The 17,711-nt window shown below is 39.7% G+C and overlaps 1 protein-coding gene across 2 annotated transcripts in view; it reads right to left on the reverse strand.

The window, feature by feature from the left end:
• itga1 (integrin, alpha 1) overlaps nt 1–17,711 on the reverse strand; it is a 60,468-nt gene that overhangs the window by 29,820 nt on the left and 12,937 nt on the right. The window lies entirely within an intron of this gene.

Raw genomic sequence — 17,711 nt, forward strand, 5'->3', positions numbered from 1 at the left:
AAACCAATAAGTGGGCTTGTCCTCTGTGGATGGAAATGGCCTCATAAGCCTCTGAGGGGTTGGCAAATAAAGCTGTCCATCACTGTCTGGAGGGTTCATATGGTACTCTGTTACACATGGTGAGCGAGCAACATGGCTCTGTGTTGGTCGGCCCACCGCTTTGGTGCAGGCTCAAATATCTCAACAACTACTGGACCTACTGTGTCCACTATGTACAGCCTCGCTGAGCTGCCAGCATGTCTGCAGACTCTTAGTCTCATAACATTAAAAATAAACACAAGCAGCTACAACAAGAGACAGCAAGACAGTCAGCTATAGGGGATAGTAATGATCATTTCCAGTAGACTGACTCTTCGATTTATTTGATCAAATGGTTAGATGATGTGTTCAGGTGGCTGGTTTTCCCCAACCAACAGCCCAGTGCAGTCCAGCCCTTGTTAAGTAACTCAATCTATTGTCCAAATAATCAATATTATGTCAACTGACAACTGGTAACTAAACCCTCTTACAGCATGTCTACACAGAAAGCATTTCAGCCCTGTTTTTAGTCAGTTCAAACTATCCAGCTGTCTACACAGGCCATCTTACGGCTCGTGTTTCACTTGTGCGATACGCTTGTAAATGCAGCCCAAAGTGTATTCTTAAGCTTTAAGTCTATTTTCTTCTGTTTTACGTGCGTCGCTGCAGTCATTGTGTATTGGGCTCTAAGCGCTGCCAAAACACTGGAGACCTACAGTCAACACTGTGCCTGAACGTATCCTGTGTAGACACAGAGGATGAAGCTGCTGCTGTCGCTCTGATATTGCGCTGCTCATGACACACCTCCTGGGTCGACATTGTGTTAGTCTTGTTTCTGCGGAAAAGAGAGACTAGCAGATACAATATAGTCCATGTGTGTCATTGTTCAATGGAAGAAAAATCTTTTTGTTCGCCATAAATGTCTAATGGAAATTGGTTCAAATGTCACAGGCTTAAGACTACAACGTGTCTGTTTTCAGTCAGGCTCCTTAAGGTCCTGATTGACCCTGGCAGTTTGTCAGCCACACTAACCCACAATAAAACCCTGCCGCCCTCTCGGCCACAGTTATCAAAACCAAAAGGACTCCATTTAACAATCCTGCAACACATCAAGAAAAGTAGCAAAAGTCAGATCGGCCTGAAACAGCCAGACCACGGAGCAGCACAGATTAGCACCTGTTGGCCTGTGACACATCAAACCAGCTATAAAACGACCCCAAGTCAGCACCTGTAGGCTTCAAAGCCTCGTTCAGCTACAGTAAAAACACACACCCGACTGGCACCTGCTCATCTGTAACATATCTAACCCACTATTATCAACTTTAAAGTTTAACATAAATCAGCACCTGTGGGCAACAGAGTCATTAGGTAACCCTGAAACACAACCTTAATCAGCTGTAGTAAGAAACACGTGTCACTTGTAAAGCTGATCCAAGACAGACCCTTAAAACAAATCTCCCAAAATTAAAGTAAGCAAACATCTGCAGCAGCTCAGAAACTGGATAATCGTAATGATACATCAGCTGCAGTGAAGCAATGAATTAATGTTTTTATAACTGACTGGTGTTTGACCCCGCAAAGGTCAAAAAGGGCTTTGGGTGGGAATTGGAGCTCTTCTTCAACATGTGCTGGCATTCAACAACAGACACTCCTGGCAAGGGAGAGTAACTTCATATTTTGGCATGGCAGCGGGCGGCCTAGAGCCATGACAAGGTTATGAAACTGAGATATTTCCAGATTTCCTCCTTTGTTCATTTATCTTTCTTCTCCACAGCATTTCTTTCTCAGCCTTTCTCTCTCGCTTTGCTCCAGCAGTATCTGCAGTTTCCTCTCTAAACACTCAAAAAATGGTTATCACGAGCTCAACTTCAGACGGGTTTCAGCTCTGCCGACTTTGACTTAATTGCCTCATTCGGCTGTCTGCTCAGGCGCTGCTTTATTCCTGGCAAATGTAGAGTATGTGGGGTGTGCAGTGGACACAAGAGGTCATGAATGTAGGCGTGTTTGTGTCTTCATACGCAGAGGAGAACAAAAAGATCAAATTCCTTCGAGTTTTAGTGATAATGTCTGTTGGCAAAGGAAGATACAGATAAATTCATTCAACTTTTCCAGTGAGAGCAGTTCACTTTCTTCTGCTTGATAAAACAAGCTGAAACAAAGTGCGTAGTATCACCAGTGTCTGTTTATCTTTCAGCAGGGTTACACAGAAAGTACTGAACCAATTTGCACCAAACCTGGTGGAGGGATGGAGCATGATCCAGAGAAGAAAACATAACATTTTGGTGCAGATCTGAATCATTTACTATGAATTTACATTTTTTTCATTTTTTTCAACTCACACCAAAGTCCGGTGTGAGTTGTTTGACATTGAGAGGTGGACGCTCTCTGAGTGCCCTTCTAGTTTATGTTGTGTGTTTGAGTTGAAAAAATGAAATGAAATGGAACAGCTGATCGAAGTTTTTACACATAAAATATCAATATCCGATATCTGTTGGGCTATAGTAACAATGTTTGCATGCTGATGTTCAGCAGATGTTATCAAACATCAGACGTTATCATCAAATCATCAATGCAGCTACCATCACAAAGAAAAGCAAGATCAAGATCCCCATGAGTAAACACAACAGTGCTTAGCATCAACCTTTGGGAAGCACAGCTTGCTGCTATGGTTATGTATTTGGTCACAAACTTGTGTGATGGACGGACCAACAGACTGAGACTACCATCTCTAAAGCTGCTCTGCTAGCTCCCTCAACGCTGAACACTATTAAATCTGCTTCCTCTCCTCCACCCATGTATTAATTCATCCCCCCACCCCCCTGTCCCATAACAACATCATGCATCTCCCCACTATTTCCTCCTTCCATTCATCTTCTTATCATCTCCTACCACCCATCCCAACACCCCCCTGCTCCTCTCTTCATGTGTCCTTTCATTCAATGACTGAACATGTCGGCTCAATGGTTTCAGATTCCGCTCTGTGAAACTTCCAGATGTATCCTCTGGGGCTTTTTTTCACCGGTGCAGAAAACATGCAGGCTTACAAGCTGAGACCCACGCATGACATCATCCCCCCTGACGGTTGTCAAAGCTTTCAACCCCCCTCCCAAATTCTCTCTCCATAATGTAGGGTGGTTGACACCCTCCGAACCATATCCGTCCAACAGACACATACACATTGTATGTCTGCTAAATCTGCTGATCACAACAATTTTAACATACAGGGAGAGGCTGGGATGCTGGCAGGGGCTCCTGGGATACATCAATAACCTCTGGAGAAACTAAAAATACACACGCCCAGGGGTCAAAGAATGACTGTCCCCCAGAATCAATAAGCAAAAAGCAAAAATAATCATGCATGCTATGAGGGGAGCAGTGAGAGAAAATAGCATAACCATTAGCTTGTGGGTAAACTCCATAGTCCTGCTAATCACCAACTCTCAAGCATCAGCGCAGGTTTATTTTGAGTAAAGTCAGTGAAAACACAGAGAAACAGAGGTACAAGTGAGACTATAATAAAAAAGGAGGTTGTCGTTACTTATCCTGTGCGCGCACAAACACACACACACACACACACACACACACACACACACACACTGCACAATTTCACACAAAGCTCCTTGGCAGCAATTCTGACATAATAACTGTACAGTAATGATGTGCTCTGTACTGCATATTAAACAACAAATGGTACAACTGTAATACTCTAATTGTAGTTTTGCAAAGTCACAGTGTCATCAATGTGTGTTATCATCAGAGTTTTTAATAACCAAGTGACCCTAAGGCTTTTAGCCAGACTCTCACTTAACAAACCAATACATTGATCTGTGCTCTCCATTTGTATTGCTAAAATTTTAATTAGTAATACAGGAATACATGGACAGTAGAGTGCTTCTAGTTCAGTGTCTGCTGTTTAGGTGGATTGATGCCACGCATTTAAGCGAGAAGTAGCTTAGTTGTGGTTTCAAGCTCACTCTCTGTTTAATCTGTAAAGCTGATCGAGACATAATTTACAGATAACAGCAATAAAAAAGGGAATAGTTTCACACACTTTGGAAAATAGAAAAGCTTGTTTGCTTTCTTTCCAAAAGTTAGATGAGATGGTTGATATCACTCTCAAGTCGGTGTGTTAAGTGAGGAGCTAGAGCCAGGAGGCAATTAGTTTATCTTACCTCAGCATACTGGGAAAAGGGAGAATTAGCTTGGCACTCTCCAAGGTGCAAATGTACGTCTATCAGCACCTAAAAGCTCACAATTTAACATGTTTCCCTGTATCTTGTTTGTTTAATCTGTACTCAAACTGAAATGTAAAACTGAAAAGTTGTGGTCTTACAGGTTATTAAGTTAAGTTATGTGCTGCCAGACACAGTGACTTCCTGAAATCTTGGCGTTAAAAGCACTGGGCAAATAGCACTGATGTTCATTGAGAAATTGTTACGGCACAAACCCCAAACGGGATACATTGTGTAAATTTGTGAGCGTTGCAGAGAGCCAGGCTTACTGTTTCCACCTCCTTTAAGTTTTTATGCTAAGCTAAGCGAAAGTAAAAGTGAAAGCAATTATAGTAGATTACATCTTTAACTATTTAAAGTGTGATCCATTGAGGGTTGGCTCATTGTTTACTGTGCTATGTATGTGTTTCAAAGCAGCACAGACATCAGAAACACACCCATCTTTCTTAAGCCCTTTAGAGAGAAGCTCCAATGTTTGTTTAGTGTGGATCATAACAGCAGATTAATCTAACTGCTAGTTATGGGATGTTTTGTAAACGTACTGGATTGAAAAGGAAAAGCAGAAATAATTACATGCTTACAATCACAGGACAGACTGTGATTTAAGGAGCCTGCACAGTGCTTAGACGGTGTTAAAAATAACACAAAATATACAATATATGTCTGTTGATTTAATGTTACTGTCGTGAGTTTCACTAGGATCAAGATGATTACGCACAAATTAAAAAAACACACTTCATGACCGTTTTGTGCTTGGCAACAAATACTGAACATTACACCGAACATTTCTTTTTCTTTTTTTTTTTTTAACTTCTTACTCTTCCTCAGAAACTTTTAATCCAGCTTCATCAGCTGCCAAAGTCTCTTTAAACATTCTGACTTTATGATTCAGTGGTCTCTTTTTCCTACACTGTAATCATAAATTTGAAAAACACTGTATGAGGCTACTCCACAAACAGATGTCTATGGTGAAAACTAATCAGTCAAAGTATGTTCCTTTCTCAGAGGTGAAAACTTCAGTTACTTTGGATTGAAGCCATTTTTTAAACATATCCAGATTAGTGTGGACACGGCCTCAGCGGGGCTGAAACCCGCCCCCGTCGACACACTCCCTCTCAAACTCCCTGTCAAACACACAGATGTGTTTACAGGAGGTCACAACTCCCCTTGATGTTTTGTCTCTCTGTCTGTTTTTTCAAGGCTACTCAACAACAGTAAAGGAAAACACCACACAGGACAAAGACTAAGATAAGATACACAAGCAAAAATAAAATTCAAATGTACACACAAAAACCTAGACAAAAAGTCAAACAGGGATGCTGAGACACAATGAGAGTCTGTAGTGCTGTGAAAACAGCAATTTCAGATCACCTCAGTTCCTTCCCCAATTACTAATGTCAAGTTTCTCTCACATCCAAAGACCAAAAATCTCCTGAATCACCTGAAAGATTCTTGCATTCTTGCAAATTCTATACTTTTCACCAGGTTTAACCAGATTAGTCATGCAGTGTGGAAAAAAACTTTACTGAGGTGTTGTTATTTCATGATGCAAAATTGAAGCCTGGCTGCACCTTTTGCAACTCATCAGTCGAAAAAAACTGAGGAACTGAACCATCTCAAAAATGTATACATAAACAGATACAGACCCTCACATACGTACATATAGATGTAGAGTAACAAGTGCCCCCTGTCCAAATCCTGGTTTTGCATGTTTAAACTAGGTATATTCAATGCTGCTGCTGCTGGATCAGCTTCTTGCAGGCAAACAGCCAAAAATAGACGCATTGATGCCACATCAAAATACTTTCAGCTCACTAAAACAACAGGAAAACATTTCAACAGTCATAAACATCAACCATAAATGTCAGGTCTGGTGTTAGCTGCTCTCTTTGATTCTGCAATGCTGTCAACAAACCAACTCCAGTCGAGGTCTCTAGAGGTTAGTAAAAGGCAGCCACTAAATTGTAAGAAAGAAAGAAATCTTTTCTCTAAGAGTCAGTGAATGTATATGTATCTACTAATCTACACAGGATCTTACTTTGTAATTTAGATATTATATAAATTCTTTGTCTAGTTACAGAAAATACTTGTTGAATGAGTCCAAATGGGGGATTTTCACAAATATACAAGTAGGGATATCAGGATCAGTCTTGTTTTAAAATTAAAAAATTTAAAAAAAATAGTAACTAATAAGTATTGACTGGTTACCTACATATCCTGCCTCATTCTGACCATCAGCTCACTGCAAGCTCCAATAAGTTCGGCCGCTTCTTTCCCATGAAACTTTTGTCTGGGAGAAGAGCATCATGACTAGCGTGGCCGTTTGTGTTGGCCTCTCGTCAAAGAGGTTAATGTGAACATGTTGCCCCAGGCAGACGCCAAAGTCCCATTGCTCCCTGTATGATGCCAGTTTGATGGATAGCTCTGGCCCACCGCTGGCCTGGGAGACAGACGGGGGGTGAGGTGGCCTGGTGCACAGATGCAGATGCAGCATTACTCAGGCTGCAAACACACACACACACACACACACACACATCTTACCAGGATCTAAGCTATCAGTGCTTCGCAGGTACTGAGATCCCAGAGGACTAGAAGTGTGTGTGTGTGTGTCTGTGTGTGTGTGTGTGTGTGTGTGTGTGTGTGTGTGTGTGTGTGTGTGTTTGGGTGAGCCCCTCAACACCAGCACGTACACATACATTCCAACCTTATCAACAATTTCTACTCATTTTTGAAAATACAAGGAAATAAAAACATTTTCATAATATTCAGTAAGTGCAAAACTGCTTTTGTAATGCTTTCTTCTAAAAAGCTGTCAGGAGGGGACCTGCTGCACTGACCTATCAAAGTGGGGACCTCTATAACCTGTAGTGAACACAGGCTGGGACATGAATAAATACACTTTCTTGGTGTCTTTAAACAAGTGGATTGTTTAATATATTGTTTTTAATATTCAAACAGCTTGCTTTGACAAACATTATGAAAATAATCATGTAGTGCATTAGAGCTAGTGGTTAACTATATTGGCCAGATTTTATATTCACCACATCTTTATAGAGGAGTATCCCCCTGATACAGCAAAAAAAAATAGTTTGGGGAGAAATGTCCTTGTAATACACCAAAACCTGTGTGTGTGTGTATATATATATATATCTGGCAAGACATTGGGGGGTTTTGATTGGCACACATTGGTAGAAAACAAGGAAATTACTCTAGACAGGCCTTAATCCTGTTTTAAAAATGACTTTATCAGAAACTACACCCAAAACAAAAGGGGCTTTTCAAACTCATGTCAATTCTGTGAAATGATTAAAGTTTAACACTAGCTGTGTAATAATCACAGTGATGCTGTCCTCATCATTTTCCTGAATAATTGCTGCCATGAATCACGACATTCCTCTCTCAGCACCAAAGACGGCATAGAATTGTTATATTGCCGCAAAAACAAGGCTTAAGGAAGAGATCTGGGTTAATGGTCGGGGTGTACAAAGAGTCAGCATTGGTTTCTGAATATGTTTCCCTGATGTTTCCCTTAACCAAATTGTTTTAGTTCTCCACATCTAACCATAAATTCAATGAATAGTTTGAGGTTTGCTTTCTTGCTGGAAGTTAGACGAGAAAATCAATACCACTGTCATATATGTCCTTTTAATATGAAGCTAGTTAGCTTAGCACAAAGACTAGGGGCAGGGGGACAAAGTCTCCAGAGTCAAAAATATGCCTACCAGCACCTCTAAAACTCACTAACTGTGTGCTATTGCATCTTGTTTGTTTAACCACTACACAACCACAATGCTGGTACAGTTACACACTCAAAGCACTTTTGGCAAACAACAGCTCGGTGCAGTGACTTACTGTGCAAACTGCAGAGGTGCTGCACAGTTGGTTAAACCGCTGTTCATCAAGGAATAGCTACACCATGCAACTTTCTCTAAAATGAAAAAAAGGGTTCTGCTTTAGTTGGTGCATTTTTAACTTTGGAGAGAGCAAGGCTGTTTTCCCCTGCTTCCACTTTATATTTCAAGCAAAGCTAAAAAAGCTAAAAGCTAATCACCCCCTTCCTCTTGCTCCATACTTAGCAAAAATCAGAGAGTGGTTTCATCTTTCCTCTCTGTGAGACAACAAATTTTCATATTTTTCCATATATTGAACTTTTTTGGCTCATATGGGTCATTTTGGAAGGAATTCAAAACAACTATTTTTTATTTTTAAACATAAGAACTTCTTGACTGCTGTAATAACATATAAGGAAGCTGCAAACATTACTAACCATCCTTCCTGTTTGAAAAACAGAAGCAGTGGTTGTCCGTTCATTCTTTGACCTCTGCACTTTTCACTCTTCTCCTTGTTTTTGCTCAAACTGGTGATAATGCAATCTCCTCCCACCACCTCCCCTCCGAACTCCCTGTCGTCTCGCCAGAAGCTATCCCCTCCTGACAACCTCCTTTACGCTTTGCCCTATGCCTCCCTGTCTACTCAGCTGCTGCCTCCCCCAGCCTCCTCTTTAGCCCTGATGCCTCACAACAATTGTGTAGTGCCAGAGGTCATCTGACTGAAAAATACTTATGCATACACAAACTATCTGTGGAAATGGCAGAGTGTGGCTGCCTGAAGGAACAAACAAAAATGATAAAAGATAGGGGTGCACTTTATATATGCCTGATAGTCTAATACTATATATACTGTATATAATATAATCAATATCGAGCAAATGTTGGCCTGTGTGTACCTGTCAATGATCGTTTTTCTTTTTTAAAGCATTTCAGACATTTCTTCAACATGGAAACAATTATTCCAGTGGTCATCACGGTCACGAGGATGCTCTTGAAATGCTGAAATTGTAGCAGTCTGAAGGAAAGTGGTGATGAGTGATGAAGTGTGAAACAGATGCTTAATGCTTTTATGTGTTCACCGTGTGTCTGTGTGTTTACGCATGTGTGTGTCTGTGTGAGGCTTGACCTTGTGCGGAGGGTAAGACCTACGTAAGCTGACACGACATGTTATGTTACACGTTCACGGGGGTCTTGTTTATTTGAACACCTTTTATGACAGATATCAGGTTCTTTCTTGAGTGTGTGGATGGTGTTGGGTGAAGTTTTAGGATTATCCTGCACTTATCTCACTTTCATGGGAGCCTTTGTGTTTACTTTGGGTCTTAGAGGCTACTTATAGGAAGATTAGGTTTTTCAAACACTTGGTGGAGATATTCCCTGCTATTCAAACACAATCAGATTCATTGTCTCTCAAATGTAGTGCAAATATTAACCGAATTCTGAGAAATTTGACCTATGAAAATGTTCCCTGAACATTATCTAGTGCCATTGAAAACATTGCAGAAGAAGAGGTAATTAAAAGAGTGTCAGTCAAACCTCAAACAGTGAAAAAAAACTTAGAAAACATTATGGGTTTTTTTTATGTATTAATTTAAGCAACAGTCTCATTATTGCTCAACACAGATCTAATGTTCATCATTTGATTTTCTGCTTCCATCTAATTTTAGTCTGTTTCCATTGCACTGTGTCACATTTTGCTTTTGTCAATACACGAACCTTTCCACTTCAGTAAGCAGAAAAACTATTTTTGCAATATTTCAAGACTTTTTGGATTTCTGGCTTTTTCTTTCAATTTGAAAATGAGCATAAAATTAGTGGATGGAAACCCACTTCAGTCAATCAGTCAAATGGCACAGTCAACATCTGACAGGAAATTTTAAGCAATCACAAACACAGTCAATACATCTACTGTATGTACCCAACTTTCCAAGAATGACAGGGGAAACTGCATGTCACTGCTAAAACCATAAGACTCCTGGACCTGACCCCACATTAGTAGTCATTTAACAGAAACAGTTTGGTACCAGCATCACCTTGGCAACCCTGAGTTTCCTTTGCTTTCTGTCTCACTTCCCTGTCTGCAGCTGTCACAGATAGAATAGTAATAATTCAGTGATGACTCAGTTCTGTGGTAGAACCCACTCCTGGTGTGTTTTACTGACAGTCATCACTCATATACACACAAGACAGACATGATTCACTTTTATTTATTTACAGTTCATACTGCAACAAGATTAAAAGTCAAAATAGTCGCATGTCTGTGGGGCTATAATGCTCATTGTAAAGAAAGGCAGACTGGGAGATAGATAGACCTAAGTAATGGACTAATGGAATATTTTGACTTGATGATGGTGTTAGATGAAAACTCGTAGTTGAAGTCAAAGTGAACTTTCTTGTCATTCAAGAACATTGAAGGAGTGCACAGCAGACCCAAACTGTGTCTCTCTGGGTTCAGTGTGCAAAAATAGCATGAGTTTAGTTCTGCTGTGCACTCCTTATTGTATGTTAGGAAACATGGCATTAAGTAATGCATTCTTCTTTTTAGTGTTTTGTTTTTCTTTGTTTATGTGAGTATGCAGCTACTCTCTGGGCCTTTAAATTGCCGCTCAGGGATAAATAAAGTGATTTGAATTGAATTGAATTGAAATTGAATTGAGTTTTCATTCTGAACCTCAAACAACTGTTGGTGGCGTTTGAGTCGGAGGATCACCCTTGTCACTCGGATTCCTCCTCTGGGAACCATGAATATCTCTGGAAAAAGTGGTGGCAATACACCGAGTAGTTGTTGAGATATTTTAGTCTACCAAAGACCAAAGTGGTGGGCCAACCACATTTCCAACCATAGAGCCACAAGGAAAAAAGAGAGACTGAGTGACTACAGCTATGCTTGTGGCTCTGTGAGGCTGTAATTAGGCACAATGGTGTTTATATTATTGAAGTCATTAGGCTTCATCCCCTGGGAACCATGGAAGTCTGTCATAAGTTTTGTGCCAATCCATTTTATAGATGTTTATAGATGTTAGTAAATAAGTGAAAACTGGTGGCACACCTGGAAAAGTCACTGAATCCCCACAGTCGTTAGGCGCAATCCTCTGGGCACCAGTGATATCTGTGCTAAATTTCATGACAAACCAACCAATAGTTGCTGAGATATTTCTGTCTGGATACAAGCTGTGGACCAACAGACCAACATTGGTGTCCCTTGTTCACCATCATGATTAGATGCTTTAGATTTGCGTTTAACAGGTTTTTGTTTTAGATGCAAATGTATGTTTGCCTTTACTTGGTTTACTAATCCCAGCTTTATCTCCTCAAAATGTGTTGTGGTCATTGTAACTTCTCTTGGCTGTTTGAGCCTAACTCTGCAGAATGATGCATGTTTTGAGTATAACACTAAAAGGCTGTTTTCAGACTCAGCTTTCTGTGCTCACCTAAAATCTGATGTTAGAGCATGTGATTTGGCACAGGGATTTGGCACAGATGTAATTTTAAGAATTTCTAACCAGGTAATTGAAAAAAAAGCATATCAGACACAAATTATTATTTAAAACCAAGTAGTAGGTTTGAATCATGTAAAAGTTCCAGTTAAGTCCAGACTAACTTGTTCTATCCTTATCTTTGTTTATCTGTCTATACCTTTTTTTTTAAAATGTAAATTAAAAAGTGACTCAAAGATGGCCAGACAGTTTCAGCTCTGCACTGCTTCTGGCTTTTAGACAGAGACATAGCAGAGACAATATCATTTTCTGTCTTTGTATATTCTTATTTATCATGTTTAATTGCAAACTCAGCCTGCAGGTAAGCATATCCTTAGTTAGATTTTCCTTTCCTTTTTTTTTTTTTTTTGGCTAATTTTAGATGTTAGTGACTTATACATTTCTACTTGGCTAACTAAGTCAAAACCGAAGAAATATATCTTATGGATAGGTCCGTAAAAATGGGCACATCCAGTGACCTAGTTATTTATACGCTTACCATATCACCCGGGGCCCCCAGGTTGATTCTGACTGGAGACCTTTGTTGCATCGCACACCCATCTTTCTCTATCTCCTTCCATATTTCCTCTTCTTAACTATGCTGTAAACTGTCCAACAAAGGCACAAAATGCCAAAAGACATTTTAAAAAAAGATGCTTTGACTTAGTGCGCTCATTGTAAACTAGATAACAAGACTTAAAGGTCCAGCTGTCATCTGCTTTGACCAGTGCCAGGAATTCTGTGACTGATATTATAAATACACCAGCTTTACCTGAACTTGAAAAAACCTCCACTATGCAAGTTCTTCTTATGGCTGCCACATGCTGCACAGACAGCAGAATCAGAAACATCTTCAGTGGTTTGAAGAAGTAGAGTATGAAACAAAGTCATATGGGTGGTCTTTGTGGTTTCACAGGCTCTGGGCTAAATCTTCGAACCATCTTTTGACTAGCACACATCTTCATGGAAATATATGATCTTCTGTTTTGTGTTTGTTCACAAAGTGCAACTTCCTGCCAGATTAGTTATTTTCAGCCACCTCTATGTGAACCTCGGGTGCATGAGCATTTTTTCACCTGACTGAGCTTCATGCGATTCCAGCCAGATAAGTTCACTGCCACCAAAAATTAATGCCTAGCAAAGTTAAAATTAAATGTTGACATTTCCTAAAACAAAATACACACTTTCTATGTCAACCTCTTTCTTGACTTGAATGGTTAGGGAGGGAGAGTTGATGGGTACATGTACTGTGGGAGGTGATGGCGGGGTACCACAGTTGTTGCAACAACTCAATTTTGTATAACTGAATGTATGATTGAATTTGTATTTACATTACTGTACTTGTTGTATTGTGTTACCTGCCAGCTATTAGTTAAATCTGGTACAAGCCATAGCTTCTCTTTGGGAATCTCTTTCAGATTAATGTTTTTTTTTTACATGGCCCCAGTCTGATAAATAAATGTACTGAACTAAGATGACAGGCCAATGAGCCCTAATGTAAGGCTGCAAATAATGATTAATTTCATTGTCAAAAATGTCAGAAAATAGTAAAAATGTCACTATGTCCAAAACTTAAAGGTGATATATTCAAATTGCGGGTTTTATACAAAACAAAACAAAACAAAACAAAACAAAACAAAACAAAACAAAACAAAACAAAACAAAACAAAAAACACAGTGAACAAAGTGACAAACCAAGAAAAGCTGTAAATCCTCACACTTGAAAAGTTGGAACGAGGGAATGTTTGTCATTTACAATTTATAAGTTATGTAACTGATCATCAAAATGTCTTTGAGTTAATTTTCTGTCAATTAACTAAGCGATTATTAAAGCGCTGCACTGCACTGAGTTGCAGACCTACATAAACATCTGCGCTGAGTTTCAACTCACCGCACTTTATGTGCCAGTCAAAAGGCACATCTGAATTTCCTGTGTGAAATTCAACCTCAAGCCTGCTAACAAAACACATACATCATCACTGCAGCTACATACAAGTCAGTCAAATAAAAGGGAAGTCAATGATAGAGCCTCAATGGAGATGAGGATAACATTATTGATCTAAGCTTGTATAGATTCTTGTTATCTTTGATGTCCATTTATAGGTGAGAAGAGGTTTATGTTCCTTGTTCATTTTTTCAGTAACACAGTTGTTTTGTTTTTTTTTAAATTCAAACACATAAAGTAGATCTCAGTTTTGAGTCTATGTATATATATAAGGCATCAGCATACTTCAGGCAAAGTGTCTGATTGTTGAACAGTGTCTGAAAACCTTTCACCATCAAGATAAATGCTCCATCTTTCTGCCATCACATGTTCTATCTTAATGCTTTGTTGCTTCTGTTTTATGTTTGCAGCCCCGACTCTTTCAGGTCAGGAGAAGAAACTAGGTTCCTGTTTTGTTCCTATCTCATCTTTGCTAAGACAGACAGGAACTGTTTCACGTGACTGTATCCCTTGTCTGTTTTGATGTTTGGCACCATTTCCTCTCCCCCTTTCAGCACTCTTTCTTCTCATTCAGGACTTCTGACCTCTGAAAACAAAACGGAGTAGTCTCCTGACCTTAACTGACCTCTTTTCTGTTTTGATTTCAACCAAAGACAGAATGAAGGTATGAGCGATGCTGACATAATTATATGTGCTTTGAAATTATATGATAAAGACTAAAGAAGATTTCAAAATATTCTAAAATATTTTGCATCCTCATTCATATTTGTGGCTACTTACTCCAAAGTCAACAACACTCCAAAGTAAAAGAGCTTCACTTCATTCATGAAGTGGAGACTTAAAGGGAGAGACATGGGGCAAAAACACTGTATAACTAAGATTTTTCAAACTCACACTCATTCTTTGAGCCATAACTCAGTCAAAAAGTGAAAACACAGACATGATAACATGTAATTTTAGATACCCAGGGATATTGTTATCACATATTACACAATTATCTTCCATAAATCCACTTAAAAGTCAGAATAAAGACATTCCTTATGCCTTTCCAGAACTTTCATGACAATCTTCACATTTTTTTCTTCAGTGTCAAATCACTCCAGTGATAGTTCCTTAGTTTGCAACATTGCAACAGGAACTGCTAATAGCTCATTTGGCAGCCATTTGTCTGAATTTTGTTTTGGGGGGTGGGACAGTGTTGGACTCGTTCGATACTCACCCTCTCTGTAAGCCTGTACCACCTACGGTTAGACATAACTCCCCCCTGCAGAGACTTTTATTTGTCTCTTCTGAGAACAGTAACTTGAACAAAACATTTCAGTTGAATTTGGAGCATGTTACACAAAGCAGTGCTGAAGAAATCATCTTACTCATCTGACTGACTGACTGACTGACTGACCAACCGACCGATTGACTGACCAACTAACCATCCGACTGACCGACCAACCGACTGTCTAACCGACCGACCAACTGACTGACTAACTGTCTAAAAGCGTGACTCCTCAAACACTTAATTCAAATAACCAAAAACAGAATAAACCTAAAGTATCATTAAACTACGAATGAGACCAGCGTCTGGCTACATCCACACTAATACGTTTCACTTTTAAAATGCATCACTTTTGCCACATTAACGCCTCGTGTCCACACTACTGTGGCGTTTTCCAAACTCTAAATCAGAGACTTTTAGAAGAACTGCCGGCCCCATTTTAGTTTGAAAACTAAGGGGTTGTGTTTTAGCCTTGACAGACAGAAACGGAGCCCTTCAGACCGCTCTGAGATGATAGCTACACTTGACACATTCAAAAAATAAGAATGCTAAAAATGAACACATCAGAGATGTTGGGGAAGACATAAGCAGAGAATAAATGAAGATAATCAGATCTTAATTACTTAGTTTATGTCAAATTACTGCTGATTGCTGCAACTGAGGGAGTGGGCTGATTCAAATGAAAGATAGTACAGAAAGCAGAGGAGGAGGAGGAGATAAATTGCTAATGACGGCGATGGCCGAGTTCACTGCTCAGTCTCGCCAGGCTCATAAATTGAATTCAGAGCTTTAATGTCTGAAGACTTATATCCCCTGACCCTACGGCTTTCAATGAATTAAGTGTCTACTGTGGTCATCCACTGCAGTTTTCTGTGTGCTCACAAAAATGCAGAGAAAAGACAAATTCCCAAATCTGAGATGTGAGAAACTGAAGGAAAAAAATATCCCAGTCCCCGAAGGAATGTTAAGGAATCTAAATCAGTTTGTGTTCAACTAACCTTTCACCTCTTCTCTCCATCTTTGTAGAAGAAAAAAGTTACAAAGACTAAGACATTAAATACATTCTCAAGCAAGAGTAGTCTTTATACTGGCAATGTGACAAGCCAGATAAACAGGCAACATCTAGTGTGTTAAAGAATCATATGAACTCCATAATGTCCTGTGGCTATTTCACACATCTGACAACAAATATGTGATCATGTGCGAGCTCCATGATGCTGTGCAGTCTCTGTGTAGAGGGTTAAATCAATAAGATAATGAAAATAAGTTGCAGTGCTTATCAATTATTTGTCATATATAAAGCAAAAATATCAAACACCTGCTGGTTCCAGCTTCTCAGATTTTGCTCCCTTTTTTTGCGTCAGTCTTTAAAACATTTGGGCTTTGGACAATTCAGCAGACAAAACAAGTAACTTGAAGACATTGTCCTGGGATCTGGGAAGTCCTGGTGGGCATTTTTTTTGTGACTTTTGATTATATTCCCATATCTTTATACAAAAGGATTTCTTGATTTATTAAATTGTCAGATTAAAAGATAATGAACAACTCAGAGCCCAAAGAGACAGCTTCGAATGTCTCGTTCCGTCCAACCAACAGTCTGTAACCCAAAGATATTCAGTTTATGATGATATATGACTGAGAAAAGCAGCCAGTCTTCTCAGTTGAGAATAATTATCATTTTCTCACAAATTTTGCTTGAAAAACCAGAAATGATTCATCAATTACTAGTTGCCAGTTATTTTTCTATTAATCGACTAATTGGTTAATCAACCTATAGTTTCATATCAAGTTCTGAAGACAGCATCTTTAGCTCTGGGCACAGTCCACACTTCTCCCTGACATTTTATTGACTAAATGATTGATCAGTTAACTTAACAAAATTTAAAAAAGTAATCATTAGTTGCAGCCCTGGTCTGAGGTAAAGGTGTTGACATCCTTAGTAAGCTTGGTCTCTCTGGTCAGACACATACTGATTGAAGCCAGATGCCCCTCTCCCCTGCAGAACCAAACTCAAACCACCTGTAGCCCCATCTCCGTTAGGAATTTACGGAGATTAAATGCTGCCACTACAATAACCACATGTGGGCCTCTGAGGCAGGCAAAGGTAGCTCCGATAGCACAACACGGGATCTCCCAGCGTGGTCTTCCACTCCTCTGTAACCCAAATGAGGTCATAGTCCTCCAGCTCAGACTATAGCACTGGACTTAAGGCAATAACCGAACACTATAATAGTTCAGTGAAGTAATCACAACCAGCTTTCTTCACGCACAATCAGCTTGAAGTGGCACAGACAGAGAAGACGATTGTTCGATGACCTGCAGAAACCTGATTGGAGGAGCTAAATGAAGGGGCAGAGGGGGCAGAGAGGGCACACTGAGCCAAGTTAAGTGAACCTGGTCTTGATGTGATGGTAATGATTTGCTTTGTGAGCTTCTGTTGATCCCTTTATACACACACACACACACACACACACACACACACACACACACACACACACACACACACACATTTATCTCCATCTCTAACTCAATTCTCTAATGACCATCACAAGCCAGAATCACATGTATGCGTAGGAATCTGAGAATTAAAGAGAGACATGCAGTGTTTACTTTGCTCTCCTCCTTCTTCTTCTCTCCTTCTCCCTCCTCCAAACTCAGAGGAGTGGTTTCTCTCCACTTAGCCGGTACTTTCCCTCATGTTTGAACTACTTGGACATGGCCTAGAAGTTAATTCACTTCTGCTGCTCTGGAGCAGAACCTGAGATCACATCCAATCATCAGAGGGACTCCCCAGCACCAACACAGATATGATCCATTACTAACACAGAGCCCCACTGCCTCTTAAAGCTGCTGTGAAGTCAATATTCATTTCACTTTTCCCCTTACGAAAATCTAAATCTAATCACTGCTTATTATTTGTGGAACATTCATCCAAATATG

This window comes from Trachinotus anak, unplaced genomic scaffold, assembly GCF_046630095.1.
Source record: "Trachinotus anak isolate AG129_WGS33_773 ecotype Australia unplaced genomic scaffold, CSIRO_AGI_Tana_v1 ptg000028l, whole genome shotgun sequence".
In the NCBI taxonomy this organism is placed as follows: Eukaryota; Metazoa; Chordata; class Actinopteri; order Carangiformes; family Carangidae; genus Trachinotus; species Trachinotus anak.